The 6,000-nt window shown below is 43.7% G+C and overlaps 1 long non-coding RNA gene across 3 annotated transcripts; it reads right to left on the bottom strand.

Annotated features, from left to right (window-relative positions):
- Positions 1 to 826: 826 nt before the first annotated feature.
- On the bottom strand, positions 827 to 5,000 carry LOC127317401 (uncharacterized). Of its 3 annotated transcripts, none has more exons than XR_011748646.1 (3): positions 2,065 to 5,000; positions 1,424 to 1,661; positions 827 to 1,004 (listed from the first exon to the last, which is right to left on the bottom strand). It is a non-coding gene; the product is annotated as an uncharacterized lncRNA (long non-coding RNA). The 3 variants fall into 3 exon arrangements; XR_007861101.1 differs by having other exon boundaries at positions 827 to 1,661; positions 2,065 to 4,308; positions 4,488 to 5,000; XR_007861100.1 differs by having other exon boundaries at positions 827 to 1,661.
- Between the last annotated feature and the right edge of the window lie 1,000 nt (positions 5,001 to 6,000).

The following is a 6,000-nucleotide window of genomic DNA, read 5'->3' as shown; positions in this document are numbered from 1 at the left end:
ATCACACAACTGCTCTGGAATCTCAAAGCAAAACCAAAAGCAGAAGCCATTTTTGCAGTTAGATGGATAGATGTAGAGCTAGTGCCATGGATACCACTATGATTATTGTTTAAAGGCCTGCTTAAGTAATCTTATAATGGATACGTGATGCCTAAAGGAGACCTGTCCTTTGATCCATTGATTTCTATTTAAGGTTCAAAAGCGAGAGGAAAAATATACTCTAGCACCAGCACTCTAACCCAGAATCAGCACTAGGGGGAGAGCTTATTTTTAGGGGCACTTTTCTAAAGTATCCATAAAAATAGTAAAAGTGCCTCTAATTATTTTTAGAGTCACTTAAAAAATGCCTAATTAAAATATGTTGCTAAAAATTATAGCCGTATTTTGAAAAAATGCCTCTAAAAATAGTATTTTTAGAGGCACTTTTGTAGTTGCCTTTATAAATTTTTAGAGGCACTTCTTTAAATGCTCCTATATATTTTTAAAGGCACTTCTATAAATGCCCCTATATATCTTTAACGCACTTTGGCATAGTGCCTCTATATATTTTTAGCCGCACTTTGGCATAGTGCCTCTATATATTTTTAGCCGCATTTTGAAAAATTGCCTATATACATCTTTAGACGCACTTCGGAAAATTACCCCCTAAAAATAGCATGTTTTCACATTAAAATCTATAATTTGCAGCCGTAACAACAATATCAATAATTCACATCCAATGAAGCAATACATACTTCACAATAAGATGGTCACATGATCTTGTGCAACAACGACTTCACATCAACTTAAAGAAGTTGCCAACAATAGTAAATTACAAATCCGAATCTGAACTGTAAAGAAGTTGAACGCAATAGTAATGTTCACAGTAGTAACAATAACAATATGTAAACACCGGTGAAAACCAATCACTGGACATATGTAGGAGGCAACCATGACACCCTCGACTATGAGGGTACTGCTCACGGTGCCTCCACCACTCTACATTGAAGATTGCCTCCATCACTCTGCATGTATGGAAGCAAACAAAAGACATATAAGCCAAAGAAGTGAACTGGCTATTGCACAGTACATAGGTAACAAATTCAGCATCAACGAAAATGTGCGTACATAGTCTACAAAGTCAATATGGAAAGTGACAATACTCATGCAGGATTACCAGGAAACACTGAATATGAAATAGACAGGAGAATGAAGAACTTTAAATAGAATCAAGCAATGTATTAACTTTTCATGAACATGGTCGTACAAATACTATTTTGCCATAAGATAAAGCAAACAAAGGTAACACCCGGTATAGTGTTCAACATCAATAAAAGGCTAACATCATTATGATGTTTCCTATGTAATTCAACTGAAAACTACACTGTCAGTCATACTTTGAAATACAACGACGCAAACGTTTTCTAGATTGCATGAATTATACCTCGGTTTCACGTAGTCATGTACGGAAAAACATCTGCACTAAACTTGGAAGAAAAGGTACTAACAGGATCCAAAAGGTGATGTTAGGAACTGCTGGAATTAAACTGCACATCTTCAGCTAGCAATAACAATAAGATAAGATTACTTTCTGGAGTACCACAGGTTGGAGAGGAGAGGGGTAGCAGGATCCAAAAAGTGATGTTCAAATTTTGGAGCACTAACAGCCAACCTTGACTAATCTGTCATATAAGCAACCCAAATTTCAGAAATTGACAGTAAATTTGAACAATTGTAGTAAGTCCAACACGGTAATATACGTAAAAGCTGGTTAGACAAATACAATACAATACATACTACTCTGTTAGAAATCCATTTTTTTCAAATATAAACAGGGAGCACTAAAAATTTGCCAAATAACAAAAAAAAAACGTAGACGATGTGAGCTTAAATCTTCTGTAGACTAAGTAAACATGATAGCACAATTTCCATGATCGAAATAGGATTTTCAAAAGGCATATCTAACAAAAAAAAATGCCAACTCTGCAGCGATAACTAAGCAGATAAGAAACACATGTGAAGCAATAAATATAGTGAAATAACATGAAGAAGATGGTTCTCAGGAGATAAGATAGAGCCTATTACCTATACATTTCCCTTTTGTGGCCGTGCCTTCGTGTCAGGGCAGCCATGATTTGCTATATGAAGTATTGTTAGTATAACTCAAGAACATCTGGATTACAACTCAAGAACATTTGCATTAAGATATAGCAGTGAGATGCCAAAGCAAACGAGCTGAATGAGGCTTTACATTCTTCAGTTGAGGAATCATCTACAGTTTCAGTCCATTACATTTAAAGCAAACAACTAGAAAGATCGCCAACCCACACAACAGGTTTAGCTGGCGCGAAAAATGTATTTCAACGATGCTTTGTAAAATGAACTCTGCGAAATATAAAAGAAAGAACTCTGCGATTTTTTTTAAACACTAGTAGGCAAAAACTGATGTCAAGCCTAATTATATTATAGGTTTCTAAAATTAGAAAAGAACTAATAAGAATCATATGTTGTCTACTGAAAATCCAAATTATGCAAGAGTAAAAGCAAACGACTACTCTGACTATCTGAACAAAAGAAAAAGGACTTCAAACAATCTCTAAGAATTAATTAATTCTAGCATCAATTTTCAAGCAAGACACAGCTATGCTTTATTTATCTCGTAGCATAGCAATGCAATATAGAGAAAATACTGGACAGTGTAGCAGAAAGATATTCAACTTCAAATAATATGAGCCACTACAATCATTGCAATTAACCAATCAACTACTTGTATTATACAAGACCTACAACTCACTCTAGGGAAGAATACTATTGACATATAGATGGCAAATCCACCAATAAGGGAGCGATCAGAGCAGATAGGGGCGCTCAAGCCATATCCTATACATGATGTCTACCACAGATTCAGAATCACGGTATAGATACGTATACAGAAAACATGAACATATATAATGCTAATGGACACCACTAATCAAGATAGTGGTAATCCCTAGTTGGATATCACTGTGTCGCATAGTACGCATGGAAATCATCGAACCATGTGCTAGAATCTTAATTTACTCTTTTGTAATTTGTTCACCTGTTTTTCTCTCCTTTACATTTTGGTTACCGATTTGTTTCTGTTGTGTTTCATATCTAGCCTAACCTAAGTTGAGGTGCCCAGGTTAATTAGGCTATCCATCTTGCAGTTCAAAGTGTAGACTCATTTTTATTTAACTATTCTTGGAATATTTAAAAGATATTTGACCTAATAATATCTAAACAGGCAAACCAGAGTATGCATTGTATAACGAATTTTTATCTTCTGTTAAATTTAGATGTTCTTTATAGATGTCACTAGTCAGGATGAGACATTTCATCTATTTGCACTAATGCCTTACCGTAAGATAGCAGCAGGACAAAATTTCAATCATTTGGAAGAGGATTTAGAGTCATATGAACAGCGCAAAGTTGAATAAACTTACCGAGAAACCCCAGCGCAGTTTATTTTGGATTAGAATAACTCAAAGTTAGGCAGACCTGTGTGCATGTGATAATTAACAGAAAAAGTAAAGGAGGGACATATAAATTAGGCGCGTTAATTAAGCTGCGGAATTCAGTACGTAACGCAGCGCAGGAGATATTATATCAGACTGCACAATAGCTAGATTATTCATTCCTACAGTGAATTGTGTATAAAAGTATACATACTCTTTTGGGATAGGATAACTCGAAAGTTGAAAAAACTGTGCATGGGAGCATTGAAGGTAGGACTAAAACATGGCCATATAAATTTGGACGTGTATATTAGGCCAATGAATTCAGTATATAAACCAACACAGGAGGTTTCATAACATGCTATACAACAGCTGATTTATCCATTCCTACATAGAACTACACAAAAGAGTTTGTAGGAATCAAGCTTCAGATCAAAAACATTACATTGAATTGAAAACTACGTCATGATAATAATTGACAAGTGTATCAACTACTAGTTTAAGCAGTCATTGATTACATTTTGATATTTCAAACTTTGTATGACAACATCATTAAACCTAAATGAAGAACAGATCCTTGGATCATTGAAAACCACTCAAAATTATTTATTATGAAAAATAAGACAAACTATCAACCAACATGGTCCCAATGATTAATCCATATATAGGCTGGCGAAAACTAACCTTCTAATTGAGAATTTATCTCTATCTCAAAAGAACAAATTGAGCTACAGCAGGTAGGTTTGGTGATCATGTTTGTCAGTCCTACTGCAGGTGGCTGGGCTTAACTAGAACAGTATGTTGCAAAAATTGCCGGCCATTGGAGTTGAGAGTACAATGCTTCATTGGGATTCTGTGTTCGTGACAGAGCATCAGACCATGTTTGTAGGTGAGATTTGCAAGGAAATGAGCAGATGCATTATCACAAAAGATGGCAACACGATGGGTTGATGGAGCAAAGTAATGTGGGATGTGTGGCACAAACAATCGCAACTAAAAGGCAGATTGTGTGGTCCCTGACAAGGCACTCACCAGGGTGCAGCGGCTGGGGGAGAGGGCTTGCCGAGAGGACGTGCGCAGCGAGGTTGTTGCCCTGCGTGACCGGCTTGAGCTGGTCGACGGTGGTGAAGACAGACTTAGGCAGCTTCACGGGTGAGGGGACCACCACGGATTGGTGGCGGAGCCGCGGCGGTTGGTTGGAGGCAGGGCCGCGACATAACGTCTCCATGGTGAGCGGCGCCGTGGAGTCGGAGATTGATCCCGCCGCACAGAGACGGGCGGTTGAGTGGGGGCTAGGGTTCCCAGGGAGGCGGGCGACATCACAACAGGGTCGTGGGCGAGCGAGAGGGACCTTGAGGATCAAATCGCGACGGTGGAGATTGCAGCGGACGGTGGCGCAAACCAGCATCGACTAACGGCGGCGATGGAGAGGGCCGGGAGCGGCCGTGGAAGACGGCGGCACGGCGGCGGCAGGGGAATCGCTAACGGGGCAGGCCGCGTGCTTGTGTGCGGTGTGGGAGAGAGAGGATGAGAGACTACGTGGGAGTATGGGCCGGCAGACGAGTCGAGAGAAAAAACGCCCTCGCGTCGTCTCCTCCAGGCGACCCAGGGGGCGCCGCCCCCCCACCCCCCACCCCCCAGCGCCGCCACCCCCCTCCCCTCCCTCCCCGCATCGTCGCCCCTGGAGGCCGCCGCCGGCAAAGGCCGTGCTGCGCCTGTGATGGGGGCGGCGGGGATCTGGTCTCGTGGCCCTCCTCGCTGCGGGATGGAGGTCAGCGCAGCGCTGGGCCCCTCGCCGCTCCTCCGCGTCGTCTCCTGTGGCCCAGGCCTGCTGCGGGCTCCCGGTGCAGCTTCGGCGCCGCCCTATCGTGGTGACGGGCCCCGGCATCGTCTCTGGCCGGAATCGACCGTAGCCGCCGACCCCTGCAGATCTGGCGCCGCCCTCCCGCCGTGGTGGTGGTGTCGGGCCTGGATTTGCTCGGGCTAAGCTTCTGGCTCAGGCTGCTGGTCCCTGTGTTGGTGGAGTCAGGCTGGCGGCACGGTTGGGTCTGTGTCGCCTCAGGCACAGTTGGGACTGTGTCTTGGCTGCCGGGGCAGGGGCTCCGGGCAGTGGTGCGACGCTGCTCCAAGGGTGGGTGGCGCTTGTTGATGCTTGCTGGTTGCCAGCCGCGGTCGCGCGCGGGCAATGTGGTGGTGGCGGTGTTAGCATCTGGCTCTTGTCGCCGCCTCACACCATATGCTTGGCGGGGCACTGTGCTTCGCCATGGACGGTAGGGGCTGCTCCGAGGCGGCATGGACGGGCTGTACATGCTATGGTTGCTGCGGCAATTTTGGCGGTGCGCGGCTGGTGTCGGCGTTGAGCTTGGCGTAGTTGACCCGGGGTCTAGGTCACTGCGTCCCCTAGGCTGGCAAGACTGGTTATAGTGTTGCCGGTGGTGCTGGCTCTGTTTCCCACTCTGCGGTCTCATGGTGGTGACTGGCCTCGGGTTCTGGGGGGACATCAGCGAAAGCTGTGCAAGGCCTTGGCCGCTGCGGGTGACTACGA

Source organism: Lolium perenne, chromosome 7, assembly GCF_019359855.2.
Source record: "Lolium perenne isolate Kyuss_39 chromosome 7, Kyuss_2.0, whole genome shotgun sequence".
NCBI lineage: Eukaryota > Viridiplantae > Streptophyta > Magnoliopsida > Poales > Poaceae > Lolium > Lolium perenne.
This window is presented reverse-complemented; position numbering and strand designations above follow the sequence as displayed.